The sequence below is a fragment of the Canis aureus genome, chromosome 5, assembly GCF_053574225.1.
Source record: "Canis aureus isolate CA01 chromosome 5, VMU_Caureus_v.1.0, whole genome shotgun sequence".
NCBI classification, from domain to species: Eukaryota; Metazoa; Chordata; class Mammalia; order Carnivora; family Canidae; genus Canis; species Canis aureus.
The window spans coordinates 66,047,634-66,062,800 of NC_135615.1; the positions used below are offsets into that span (position 1 = coordinate 66,047,634).

At 41.8% G+C, this 15,167-nt stretch overlaps 1 pseudogene; it reads left to right on the forward strand.

Moving 5' to 3' along the window:
- Positions 1-14,435: 14,435 nt before the first annotated feature.
- LOC144313497 (10 kDa heat shock protein, mitochondrial pseudogene) lies at positions 14,436-14,743 on the forward strand (annotated as a pseudogene).
- The last annotated feature ends 424 nt before the right edge of the window (positions 14,744-15,167 follow it).

Consider the following 15,167-nt stretch of genomic DNA (forward strand, 5'->3'; position numbering starts at 1 on the left):
CAAACTTGGGCTCTTGAACTGAGATCAAGAGGGGCGTGCTCTTCCGACTGACCCAGCCAGGCACCCCATCCTTGTTTCTTTTATAGTTTTACCATATATATGTGTGTGTATTCTTGAGCGATTTATTACTTGCTTTTGTTTGTAAATTTTACAAATATAGGATCAACTTGTGAGTACTCCTTCGCAAATTGGTTTGCTTATTTCCTAGTCCTAATTCTAAGATTCATTTGTGTCGATGTATATGGCTATGAGACAGTCATTTCTGTTGCTATTTAGTAATCCAAGGTAAGATCCATTATTTTTTTATTCTTATTACTACTGATAGACATTTTGATTGCTACTGTATCTTTTCTCTTATTCCTTTCTTTTTTAATTTTTATTTATTTATGATAGTAACAGCGGGAGAGAGAAAGAGGCAGAGACACAGGCAGAGGGAGAAGCAGGCTCCATGCACCGAGAGCCCGACGTGGGATTAGATCCCGCGTCTCCAGGATCGCACCCTGGGCCAAAGGCAGGCGCCAAACCGCTGTGCCACCCAGGGATCCCTCTTATTCCTATTTTGAACAGTACTTCTACATGTCTCTTGGTGCACTCCTATAAGGGTTTCTTGTGAGTAGTGGCCTTCATTTTTGCCCTTATATTCCTTTCTGTGTTTATGTCCTGACCCATTACGCACACATATATTTATCCTGACTTTTGGGGAGGCACCTTGGCATTTTCTATACTACTCTATTTCACTTTAATTAGTTAATTAAGTTTTTAAGATTTGTTTATTTGACAGAGAGAGGGCATGCAAGCAGGGGGAGCAGCAGAGGGAGATGGAGAAGCAGGCTCCCCGCTGAGTAGGGTACCCTATGCGGGACTCCATCTCAGGACCCTGGGATCCTGACCTGAGCCTAAATCAAAAGTCGGATACTTAACCAAACTCGGACATTTAACCGAAGTCAGATGTTTAACTGACTGAACCACCCAGGCTCCCCTCTATTTCATATATATATATTTTAATATTTTCTTTATTTATTCATGGGGGGGCGGCGGACGCAGAGACACAGGCAGAGGGAGAAGCAGGCTCCATGCATGGACCCATTGTGGGACTCCATCCCAGGTCTCCAGGATCACACCCTGGGCTGAAGGCGGTGCTAAACCATTGAGCCACCTGGGCTGCCCTATATATTTTTTTTAAATATTCATTTTATTTTATTTTATTTTAAAGATTTATTTATTTATTCATTCATTCCGAGAGAGAGAGAGAGAGAGAGAGAGAGAGAGGCAGAGATACAGGCAGAGGGAGAAGCAGGCTCCATGCAGGAAGCCCAACGCGGGACTCCATCCCGGGTCTGCAGGATCACGCCCTGGGCCAAGGGCAGGCTCTATACCGTTAAGCCACCCAGGAATCCCCATCTATTTCATATTTTAAAAAGAAATTAATCCAGGGTGCCTGGCTGAGTCAGTCAGCAGAACGTATGATTCTTAATCTCCAGGTCCTTAGTTGGGTCATGAGCTTGAGTCTTATGTTGGACATAGTTTACTTTAAATGAATCAATCAGGGCAGCCTGGGTGGCTCAGTGGTTTAGTGCTGCCTTCAGCCCAGAGCCTGATCCTGGAGACCTGTGATTGAATCCCATGTTAGGCTCCCTGCATGGAGCCTGCTTCTCCCTCTGCCTGTGTCTCTGCAACTGCCCCTCCCTCTGTGTATGTCTCTCATGAATAAGTAAATAAAATATTTTTTAAAAAATCAATCAATAATCAGTAAAGCAAGAGGATGGAGAGCATTTCCTTCTGAATGCTTAAAAAATTATTTATTTTTAAAATAATATTTTATTTATTTATATGACAGAGAGAGAGAGAGCACAAGCAGGGGAACAGCAGGCAGAAGGAGAAGCAGGCTCCCCACTGAGCAGGGAGCCCAACATGGGGCTCCATCCCAGGACTCTGGGATCATGACCTGATCCTAAGGCAGGCACTTAACCAACCAAGCCACCCCGGAACCCCAAGCTCTGCAGTTTTTGATTGAAATATAATAACATTAGTTTTAGGAGTACAGTATAATGATTTGATATATGTACATGTTGTGAAATGATTGCTACATTAAATTCAGTTAATATATATCACCATGTAGAGTTTCAAGTTCTGTTTTTCTTGTGACAAGAATTTTAAGATTAATTCTCTCAACTTTCAAGTACACAATACAATATTGTTAACTATAGTCACTATACTGTAGATTCCATTCCCCTACCTTGACCCATTTTGCACTTTTCCTGCTCCCTATCTCTGGCAACCACTAAATCTATTCTTTGTATGAGTTTATCACAAGGAGTAAAATTTACTTCTTTTGTTGTGGCTGGATAATATTCCATTGTGTGTGTGTGTGTGTGTGTGTACACAGTTGACCCTTTGAACAACCTGGATTTCAATTGTGTGGGTCTACTTATATGAATATTTTTTTCAATAAATATGGGAAAGTTTTTTGGAGATTTGTGACAATTTGTTTTGTTTGCTCATTTGTTTTTAAGAGTTTATTTATTTATTCATGAGAGACATGGAGAGACACTGGCAGAGGGAGAAGAAGGCTCCCTGTGAGGAGCCTGATATGGGACTCGATCCCAGGACCCCGGGATCTCAACCTGAGCCAAAGGCAGATGCTCAACCACTGAGCCACCCAAGTGCCCCCCCCTTTTTTTAAGTTTACTTATTTAAGTAATCTCTATACCCAACATGGAGCTCAAACTTTTTTTAAGCTTATTTATTTATTTATTGAAGTAATCTACACACAATGTGGGGTTTGAACTCAGGATCCCAAGATCAAGAGTCACCCAGTCCCCCACATAACGTCGGTGGATTTTTGACTGTGTGAAGGATGAGTGTCTTTAACACCCATGTTATTCAAGAGTCAACCATATACATTTTCTTTATCCCTTCATCCAACAATGGACACTTACACTGTTGTCTTGCCTATTGTAAATAATGCTGCAATGAACATGAGATGCAGATATCTTCAAGATAAAGATTTCATTTCCTTCAGATAAATATCCAGAAGTGGAATTGCTACATCAAATGGTAATTCTACTTTTAAAAAAGATTTTAAAATTTGTTCTGGAGGGAGATAGAGAGTGAGCAGGAAGATGGGGCAGAGGGAGAGAGAAATTCAAGTTGACTCTGTGCTGAGCATGGAGCCCAATGTGGGGCTTAATCCCAGACCCTGAGATCATAACTAGAGCTAAAACCAATAGTTGGACACTCAACGAACTGAGCCATCCAGGCACCTCTGATAGTTCTATTTTTAAAAAAAAATTTTTAGAGATGCCTGGGTGGCTCAGGGGTTGAGCATCTGCCTTTAGCTCAGAGAGTGATCTTGGAGTTCTGGGATCGAGTGCCACATCGGGCTCCCTGCAAGGAGCCTGCTTCTCCCTCTACCTATGTCTCTGCCTTTCTCTGTCTGTCATGGATAAATACATAAAATCTTAAAAAAAAATTTTTTTAAGTAAGCTCTATATCCAATGTGAGGCTTGAACTCACTACTGCAGGAGTTTCATGCTCTACGAACTGATCCAGCCATGTACACCTATTTTAAATTTTTTTTAAAAAGGATTTTATTTACTTATTTTATAGAGACAGAGCATGAGCAAGGAGAGAGGCAGAGGAAGAGGCAAAGGGACAGAATCCCAAACAGACTCCCTGCTGAATGTGGAACCTAACATGGGCATGGGGCTGCATCCCACGACCATGAGATCATGACCTGAGCTGAAACCAAGATTTAGAAGCCCAACTGTTTGAGAAACCCAGGCATCTCTCCTATTTTTAATTTTTTGAGGAACCTCCATACCATCCTCCATAGGGGCTTCACCAATTTATATTCCTACCAGTAGTGCATAAGAGTTTCCTTTTCCCCATATCTTTACTCAATATTCAGTTGATACCAGCCATTCTCATGGATATGAGGTGATATTTCATTGCAGTTTTCATTTGCATTTCCCAGATTAGTGATGTTAAGCATCTTTCCATGTACGTGTTGGCCATCTGTATGTCTCTTTGGAAAAATGTCTATTCAGATCCTCTACCTATTTATCTAGGTAATTTTTACACTCAATGTGAGGCTCTAATTCATGACCCTGAGATCAAGAGTCGCAGTCGCATGCCCTTTTGACTGAGCCAGCCAGGTGCCCAGCTCTACTTACTTTTTTTTTCTTAATTAAGTAGGTTCCATGCCCAGTGTGGAGCCCAACACAGAGTTCAAATTCACGACCTTGAGATCAAGACCTGAGCTGAGATCAAGAGTCAGATGCTTATCTGACTGAGCCACCCACATGCCCCTCTAACCACTTTTTAAACAGATTATTTTCCATTGAGTTGTGCGAGTTCTTTACGTATTTTGGATATTAACTCTTATCAGATATATGATTTGCAAATATTTTCTCCCACTCCATAGGTTGCCTTTCCATTTTGTTGATGTTTTTCTTTGCTGTACAGAAGATTTTATTTTATTTTTTTTTATTTTTTATTTTTTTTATTTTGTACAGAAGATTTTAGTTTGATGTAGCCACACTTGTTTTTTTGGCTTTTGTTGCCTTAGCTTTTGGCATTAACTCCCAAAAAATCATTGCCAAGACTGATGTCAAGGACTTAACTCCTTATGTTTTCTCCTAGGAGTCTTAAGGTTTCAAGTCTTGCATTCCAACCTTTAATCCATTTTGAGTTGATTTTTGCATGGTGTAAATAGTGATCCAGTTTCTTTCTTTTGCATGTGGCTGTCCAGATTTCCCAACACCATTTCATGAAGAGACTATTCTTTCTCCATTGTACATTTTTGGTTCTTTTGTAAATTAATTGGCCATATATGCATGGGTTTATTTCTGGGTTCTATTCTGCTAGCTCTCCACTTATTTAGATCTTCTTTAGTATCCTTCAATAACGATTTGTCTTTTCTCCATAGCGTAGATTTAAGAGAGGGTTTTTTTTTTTTTTCAAGATTTTATTTATTTATTCATGACAGAGAGAGAGAGAGGCAGAGACACAAGCAGGCTCCGTGCAGGGAGCCCGACGCGGGACCCGATCCCGGGTCTCCAGGATCACGCCCTGGGCCGAAGGCAGGCGCCAAACGCTGAGCCATCAGGACTGCCCCAAGAGAGGGTTTTTTTATTTTTTATTTTTTATTTTATTTATTTATTTATTTTATTTTTTTTAATTTTTTTATTTATTTATGATAGTCACAGAGAGAGAGAGAGAGGCAGAGACAGGCAGAGGGAGAAGCAGGCTCCATGCATCGGGAGCCCGATGTGGGACTCGATCCCGGGTCTCCAGGATCGCGCCCTGGGCCAAAGGCAGGTGCCAAACCGCTGCGCCACCCAGGGATCCCAAGAGAGGGTTTTTTAAAATGTAAATCAGATCTTCTCCTTTCTCCGGTTATAACTTGATAATGGCTTTCTATTGCCCTTGAAAGAAAGCCCAAATTATTTACCTGAATATACACAACCTGGACCTGTCTGTCTCTTCAATTTTATCTTTTAAAACTGGCACCCTCGGGGATCCCTGGGTGGCGCAGCGGTTTGGCGCCTGCCTTTGGCCCAGGGCGCGATCCTGGAGACCCGGGATCGAATCCCACATCGGGCTCCCGGTGCATGGATCCTGCTTCTCCCTCTGCCTGTGTCTCTGCCTCTCTCTCTCTCACTGTGTGCCTATCATAAAAAAATAATAATAATAAAAAATAAAATAAAACTGGCACCCTCACCCAAACTGGCCAGTGTCATGATCTTCTGGTCAGTTCTTACTTACTTTGGGGAAGTTGCAATAGGCAGTCACTGTTTACCTTCTCCTGGGAAGGCTTCCTATTGCCCCACTCTCCACACCCACTGCCTGGCTAACATCCAGCTCAAATATCTATAGCGACCTTTTGTGAACATCCTGCTCAAAATCATTCAGTTATGCCCTTTCATAACTGAAACAGAGAGAGTGCCATGTTTTCTCTTCTAAATCTATTGTCTTTGGCAGTTGCTTGGTTCAGTTTGTCTATCTGTCTGTCTGTCTGATGTCTGGTTTCTTTAACAGCCTGCAAGATCACTAAAAAGACATTGGATCTTTGGTTCACTAGTGCACTAGTGCACTGTTGAGCACATAATACATACTCAATAAATGTTTGTCTAAGAACCAAAAGAAAGAAGAGAGGAAAGGAGAGAGGGTCTTTTATAGCTTGGAAAGCAGAAAGAAAGCCAAATAAAGGACGCAACTGGTAAAAATGGGCTGGGTTTTACTAAAGTAGTAGAGGGGGCAGCTGGCTGCTTCAGTCAGGTAGACCGTGCAACTCTTGATCTTGGGGTCCTGGGTTCAAGCTCCATGCTGGGCTTATAGTTTACTTTAAAAATAAAAGTAGTAGAGTATAGACTTTGATGGTTATAGGTTCTAAAAATCACATCACTAATGTAGTATGGAATACATTATAGTTGTCAAAGCTTCAAATGATACAGAAATAAGAGAAATACATATTTAAGCTTCTTTTTACCACCCCTTCTTCAAACCCATGCCTCATCTCCAAGGTAACCACTATTTATTGCTAGTTTGGTAACTATCATTATAGATTCTTTTTTTTTTTTTTTTTTTTTTTTAGATTTTATGTATTTATCTGACAGAGAGAAAGGATGCAAGCAGGGCGAGCAGCAGAGAGAGAGAGGGAAAAGCAGGCTCCATGTTGAGCAGGGAGCCTGATTTGGGGCTCGATCCTGGGACTCTGGGATCATGGCCTGCGCCGAAGGCAGACACTTAACCAGGTGAGCCACCCAGGTGCTCCTGCCTTTATGATCTTTTCTATCTACTTATACAGTTTTGCATGTATACCAGATCCATTTATACATACACAGATTTATTTTTCTTTTTTACAATAATGGATAGAATCATACTTTATTAGTTGTTGTGTAAAAAGCTTTCTTGATTTAAAAATATGACCTGGAGGGACCCCTGGATGGCTTAGTGGTTGAGCCTCTGTCTTCAGCTCAGGGTGTGATCCTGATCAAGTCCCACATCGGGCTTCCTGCTGGTGGGGGGGAGGGCCTGTTTCTCCTTCTGCATATGTCTCTGCCTCTCTCTGTTTGTCTCTCATGAATACATAAATAAAATCTTTAAAAAAATAAAAAAGAAATAAAAATATTACATGGAAATCTTTCCATTTCAGTTCAGATAGATACTATCTAGCTCCCAATTGGTGGATATTTAGTCTGTTGAAATTGTTCTTTATTATAAACAAGGCTCAAGTGAATGTGCATTGTATTAGTCAGAGTTCTCCAGAAAAACAGAACCAACAGAATATGTGTATATAGAGAGGTTTATTTTAAGGAATTGGCTCATGTGATTATGGAGGCTGGCAAGACCCAAATCTGCAGGGCAGGCCATCAGGTTGGGTAGTAGAGCTGATGTTGCAGTAAGTCTAAAGGTCATCTGCTAGTGTAACTCCTTCCTGCTTAGAGGAGGCCAGCTTTTTTGTTTTATTCTGGGCTTCAACTGTAGGTATGGTGAAGGCCACTCACATTATGGAAAGCAATCTGCCTTACTAAAAGCCCATGAATTTATTTATTTATTTATTCAATTTTTTAAAGGTTTTATTTATTTAATCATGAGAGACAGAGAGAGAGGTAGAGACATAGGTAGAGGGAGAAGCAGGCTCCATGCAGGGAGCCCGATTCAGGATTTGATCCCAGGACTACAGGATCATGTCCTGAGCCAAAGGTAGATGCTTAACTGCTGAGCCACCCAGGCGTCTCCAAAATTTTTTTTTTTTAAGATTTTATTTATGGGGATGCCTGGGTGACTCAGTGATTGGGCATCTGCCTTCGGCTTGGGACGTGATCCAGGGGGTCAGGATCAAGTCCCACATGGGGCTCCTTGTGGGGAGCCTGCTTCTCCCTCTCTGTCTCTATATCTCTCTCTCTTTCTCTCTCCCTCTGTGTCTCTCATGAATGAAAAAAGAAAAATATTTTATTTATTCTTTGAGAGACAGAGTGAGAGAGAGAGCACAAGCAGGGGGAGAGGCAGAGGGAGAAGCAGACTCCCTACTGAGCAGGTAGCTAGATGCAAGATTTGATCCCAGAACTCTGGGATCATAACCAGAGCCAAAGGCAGATGCTCAACTGACTGAGCCACCCAGGTGACCCAAGCCCACAAATTTAAATGTTAATTTTATCATGTTTGATCAAGAATTTGGGCACCTTGGTCCAGCCAAGTTGATACAGAAAATTAACCATTGCATTCATGAACATATATCTTATATACACACATACATATAAACATATATATAAACATAAATGAGATATATGTTCATGAATGTGATGATTAATTTGGTTAATTATCTAAATACATATATACACATGTATATATCTTTATATATTTCACATTAACTTTTTTCTTAAATTGCCATGTGGTGGGGAGTAGAGGGAGAGAAAGAGAAATACTGCCATATTTACATGCAAGACTCACAGGTGTCTGCACTTGGTCCTAACTCTTTATTTTTCTAGGTTTGGGTGCCCTACATTCTTGGGAAGTAGGCCCCAACTACAAAACATATTCTTCTCTAGCCTGACCACAACCCACAGCAGGTTCCATGCCCAGTGTGTGAGCCCAACATGGGGCTTGATCTCACAATCCTGAAATCATGACCCTGAGCTGAAGTGAACAAATGCTTAACCAACTGAGCACACAGGCACCTCCTTTTTCTGTTGTTGTTAAATATTTTCTTTTATTTATTAGAGAGAGAGTGAATGAGAGAGAGAGCAGGAGCAGAGGGAGAGGGAGAAGCAGACTCCCTGCTGAGCAGGAACACCTACCCCCACTTCCAGCCAACACAGGTCTCGACCCTGGAATTATGACTCAAGCCCAAGGTAGATGCTTAACCAACGGAGCCACCCAGGTGTGTTATCCTTACATCCAACATAGGGCTGGAACTCACAACCCTGAGATCAAGAGTTGCATGCTCTACTGATTGAGCCAGACAGGCACCCCTCATATAAACTTTTATATGAACTAGATTCCTAGCAACGTAATTGCTGTTTCAAGGAATATGAACCATTTAAATGTTGCCAGGTAAATACTGCCATGTTGAGCTCCTAAAAAGTTACAGACTAAGAGATTGAAAGGAATCTATTCAAAGCCCGCTCTGCCATACTTACAGGCAAGACTCAACAGGTGTCTGCACTTGGTCCTCTTTATTTTTCTAGGTTAGGGTGCCCTACATTCTTGGGAAATAGGCCCCAACTACAAAACGTATTCTTCTCTAGCCTGACCACAACCCACATCCTGGACAGAGCCTCTTTAAAAACTGCCATCTCCGGCTCTCCCCTGCCAGGAATCGATCCCCCTCCCCACACCTCCTACACCCCACTGTGGGTGCAGTTGTAACCTTCTCACACCCTTAAAAGGCCCAGCCTGACAGTTTCTAAGATGGCTGGCCCCTCTCCTTCCTTGAAGAGTGAATAAACTCTGTTTCACTTGTTGCTCTGCTCTTGGCGTAATTCTTTGTCACCCGCATCACTGGCAAACCTAACAGAGACGCAGGCCCTCTTCAGTAGTATTTGAGGGTGAGTTTGGGCATGTTTGAGTCTGGTCTAGGGAAAATCATGCTGAGTATGTGTTCCTCCAAATCTCTGCTTTTTCTGCTTCAGAGCCCTTACACATGCTGGAATTCACTTCTTCCCCACAATGCTCTTTCTTAGCTGTTCCTCTACACACCTTTACCTCTACCCCTGACCCGGATTAGGCCAACTTCTGTTAAATGCTCTTTCCTCACATTCTGCTGTGCACTGGGCCTTCTGTTAGCTCCCGGCACATGTTAACCCTGTCCAGTCTCAGACCTATTGCATTTCGTGTTCTCTTTATCTGTATCTCTTCCGTCATTCTTCAAAAGGCTGACAACTTTTCTTCCAAAACTCTGCTGAAGAGTTACTTCCTCAGAAAAGTCTTCCTGTCCATCTATAATATCTCTCTTCATTTCCTAGGGCTCCTATAACAAATTATCACAAACTTGTATAAGTTCAAACCACAGCAATTTATTTTTTCATGGTTCTGGAGCTAGAAGTCCAAAATCAAGGTATTGGCAGGATTGCTTCCTTCTGGAGACTCTGAGGGAGAATCTCTCCCACGTCTTTGCTTGCTTCTGGGGGCTGCTGGCTATCCTTGGCATTCATTGGCTATGGCTGTTATCAGGACCCCGGGATCATGACCTGAGCCAAAGGCAGATGCTTAACTGACTGAGCCACCCGGGCACCCTGACACTTTTTCAAATACAGTCACATTCAGAGTTTCTAGGTAGGCATAAATTTGGGGGTGCGCCATTAACCCATTACACACTATCATAATATCCTCTTTTTTTCCAGAGTGCTTATAGAATGAAATGTTCTATCTAGCTTATTGATGCTTTGTAACTGGTTATAACCCACTATGAGTTATGGAATGTAGTGGGTTTGGCCCAGCAATAAAAAATTTTGAGTAGAGGGGCACCTGGGTGGCTCAGTTGGTTGAGCGTCTGCCTTCAGCTCAGGTCATGGTCTCGCATGGGACTCCTTGCTCAGAAGGGAGTCTGCTTCTCCCTCTCCCTCTGCCTGCCTCTCTGTCTGCTTGTGCTTGTTCTCTCTCTGTTAAATAAATAAAACCTTTAGAAAAAAAATTTTTTTTGAGTAGAAATTTAAAAAACAAATGACAAAATAAAATAGAATATATCTAATAGAATATATCTATCACATATAATCAAGGTGAAAGCTAAAATCCCCTACATCTGTATGGCTTGAGTATCAAGACTGAGAATTGAGGCCACATGGTTTATTGTTGCTGGAGAAGCTTGATCAAGAAGATAAGGTTGTAAACTAATAAAGAACCCCACCGTTTGCTTCAAGAAATCCCTAGAAGTCCATTTGTGTGGTCAGATAGTTTGTTCACGTGGGCCAATAGCTCACTCATCCATCAATACTTACACGACTCCCTCCCAAATCTCCACCTCGTGTGGTTAGCAATCCTAAACTTTCATTTCTGAATTTTGCCATGTCGCAATCAGTTCCTCCTTTGAAAGTCTTGCCTTGAATCACTGGAGCTCATAACCCCAAGGCACATACATATTTTCTCTTGTCCACCCCATACTGAGACACTGCTAAGACTATCAAGCTGGTATCATCTCTCACAATACATTTAGCTGTGCTTGATCAACAGATTTTCTGCTGATCTTTTCAGGAGCTGACTTTCAATAATTCTGGAGGTTCTACCAAAATCTACTGAGACCTCCTCAATGGCAATTTTAGGTTCGCAACCAGGAAACAGTGTACTCCTATAAGATCTCTGCCACATTGATGGTCAGGTATGTCTCACAATGGACAATGGACCTGATTTCTCTTTTTGAGTTCCTAAATGTTGAGCTTGTCTTTTTTTTTTTTTTTCCCATTGGATCATTCTATTTCCTTATGGGAGCCATTTTAGGAATCTCTGATGATGTGATCTGATTTGAAACTTTTTCTCTTTGGCGGAAAGCTTCCTTATTACAACACTACCGTGTGATTACTATCTCTCTCTCTTTTTAAAGTTTTATTTTTTTTAAGTAATTTTTCAACCCAACATGGGGCTCCAGCTCACAACCCTGAGTTCAAGAGTCACATGCTCTTCCCACTGAGCCAGTCAGGTGCCCGGATTACTATCTCTTATATCACTTTTTATTGTGAGAGTCTATAAAAGAAAGTTCATAGTGAAGAGGATGGACATGGGTCTGATTAGTCTGCTCTCATGCTCCAGACAATTTTGTTCCTGATAACTCTCTTCCAGGGCAGCCCGGGTGGCTCAGTGGTTTAATGCCACCTTTGGCCCAGGGCATGATCCTGGAGATCCAGGATCAAGTCCCACGTCGGGCTCCCTGTGTGGAGCCTGCTTCTCCCTCTGCCTGTGTCTCTGTCTCTCTCTCTCTCTCTCCTCTCTGTGTTTCTCATGAATAAACAAACAAACAAACAAACAAAAACTCTCTTCCAGACAGCCTTATCACTATGTCTTCATGTGGCCTTTCTTTGGTGTTCATGTGCGCATAGCACTAGGAAAAAGGTGGGTGGGTAGGAGCTAGGAAAGAGAAAGTGAGCTCTCTGATATGTCTTATAAGGACATTAATCCTATAGGATCAGGGCCTCACCCTATGACCTCATTTAACTTAATTACCTTCTTAAATGCCCCATCTCCAAATAACCACTACAGTGGTGGTTAGGGCCTCACACATGAATTGGCCAGGGCAAGGGAAACACAAACATTCAGTCCATTACACACAGTGAAGTATTACTCAGCCTTAAAAAGAAAATTCGGGGATCCCTGTGGCTCAGTGGTTTAGCACCTACCTTCGGCCCAGGGCGTGATCCTGGAGTCCCGGGATTGAGTCCCACATCGGGCTTCCTGCATGGAGCCTGCTTCTCCCTCTGCCTGTGTCTCTGCCTCTCTCTCTCTCTCTCTCTGTCTCTCATGAATAAATAAATAAAATCTAAAAAAAAAAAGAAGAAAATTCTTACACATGCTATAATATGGATGAATCTTGAATATAAAAAAAAAAAATCTTGAATATATTATTCTAAATAAAATTAGCCAGTCACAAAAAGACAAATACTGTATGATTGCACTTATATGAAATACTTAAGAGTATCAAATCCGTATAATCAGAAGGTAGAACAGTGATTGCCAGAGGCGGCAGGGATGGGGGCAAATGGGGTCTTAGTGGGTATAAAGTTTTAGCTTTATAAGAAGGAAAGTATTCTGGATAATGGTGGTGGTTACACACTTAATGGGCCAGAACTATACACTTAAAAACTGTGGTACATTTTATATCATGTGTATTTTACTACAATTAAAAATAATAATTAAAAAACTCACACTAAAGGATACCCTTGTATTCAAAGTGTGGGAGGAATAGAAGGTTAAAGTTACAAAAAGAAAAAGAAAACGTAAGATTTCATTTTTTATTTATTATTAAGATTTATTTATTTATTTTAGTCGGGGGAGGGGTGAAGGGAGAGAGAGTCCTCTGCACTGAGCACGTAGCCCAACTTGGGGTTCAATATTACAACCAGAGCCAAAACCAGGAGTCAGATGCCTAACTGTGCCACCCAGGTGCCCCTTTAAAATTTTATTTATTTAATTTATTTATTTTTAAGATTTTATTTATTTATTCACGAGAGACACAGAGAGAGAGAGGCAGAGACACAGGCAGAGGGAGAAACAGGCTCCACTCAGGAAACCCGACCCGGGACTCGATCCCGGGTCTCCAGGATCACATCCTGGGCCGAAGGCGGTGCCAAAACCGCTGAGCCACGCGGGCTGTCCTAAAATTTTATTTTTAAGTGATCTGTACATCCAATGTGGGGCTCAGACATACAAGCCTTAGATCAAGAGTCACATGCTTCACTGACTGAGCCAGCCGGGCACCCTTAGATCTATACCAGTTGGTTCATATGTTGGTTAGGTGCTTGACTGCAAACATTTGAACATTTAAAAAGTGATAGTAGGTGAGCAGCCCGGGTGGCTCAGTGGCCCAGGGCGTGATCCTGGAGAATGGGGATCGAGTCCCACGTCGGGTTCCCTGCGTGGAGCCTGCTTCTCCATCTGCCTGTCTCTGCCTCTGTGTGTGTGTGTTTCTCATGAATAAATAAATAAAACATATTTTTTTTAAAAGTGACAGTAGGAAAGCCCTGTTGTCTTAAAAATTGAAATGGCCAATGATTTAGCTAGCAAAAATGGATTTATTTGGGAATAGCAGATAATTGCATTTCAGGGCAAACTAACTACAGCAAAAACCATCAGCTAGCCCAATAAACAAAGGAGAGAAATATTATTTCATGGAGAAGGAGAAAGTTGAAATTTGTTGTTTTGAGTGAAAATCCGTTGGAGAAAAGCACAAGTTAAAGGTAATGATAGTTTCTCATTGGCTGAGTTGCTGGGGTAATTTCTTGATGGAGAAGCAATGTGTGTCTTTCTTTTGGGGGCTTAATGATGCTTTCTGTAGTTGACACTGCGTGGTATGGCTCCCCCTTCTGGCCTCCTGAATTTATTTTAGTGAGGGGTCCCTTTATTAATTTTCACGTTTCCCCTTTTTGATCAAGATTTTTCACTGATCAAGAGTCATGTTTTCTTTTCTTTTAAAGATTTTATTTATTTATTTATGATAGACACACAGAGAGAGAGAGAGGCAGAGACACAGGAGGAGGGAGAAGCAGGCTCCATGTGGGACTCGATCCCGGGTCACCAGGATCACGCCCTAGGCTGAAGGCAGCGCTAAACCACTGAGCCACCCGGGCTGCCCCAAGAGTCATGTTTTCTTAATTGGCCTTTTGTCCTGTGGTGCCAAGAAGGGCCTTTCTTGGGTGTCATGTCCGTTCTGGAGGGAAATTGTACAGATTAGAAACCTGTCACTCTTTGCTCCAGAGCAGGGTCAAACTGCGGTGGCCAGAGTCATGGCAGGGCAGGCGTTTAGGAAGTTTCTTCCCCTCTTTGAGCTTTAGTTGAAAGGAGTGCATCTGAAACTGTAACCAAAGGAGGTATTATGCTTCCAGAAAAATCTCAAGGAAAAGTGTTGCAAGCAACAGTAGTAGCTGTTGGATTAGGTTCTAAAGGAAAGGGTGGAGAGGTTGAACCAGTTAGTGTCAAAGTAGGGGATAAAGTTCTTCCCCCAGAATATGGAGGCACCGAAGTAGTTCTAGATGACAAGGATTATTTCTACCATCTTAGAGATGGTAACATTCTCGGGAAGTATGTGGACTGAAATCATTATTAAAATAGCATGAAATGAAGCTGCCTATTTCAGTGAAGTTATGAAATCTTTCATCGTGTAAATAATTTTCTTTTTTTTTAAGATTTTATTTATTTATTCATGATAGACATAGAGAGAGAGACAGAGAGAGAGAGGCAGAGACACAGGAGGAGTGAGAAGCAGGCTCCATGCCAGGAGCCCGATGTGGGACTCGATCCCGGGACCCCAGGATTGCGCTCTGGGCCAAAGTCAGGTGCTAAACCGCTGAGCCACCCAGGGATCCCCCATGTAAATAATTTTCATGTCTCTCTTTTATAATAAGCTAATGGTATCCAAACTAATGATACCTAGTGTCTCTAAAATTTAGTTTTAGTATACTGTTATAAACTTTAGCAAACAAAAATACATAAATGAAAAAGAAACCTACTGTCATATT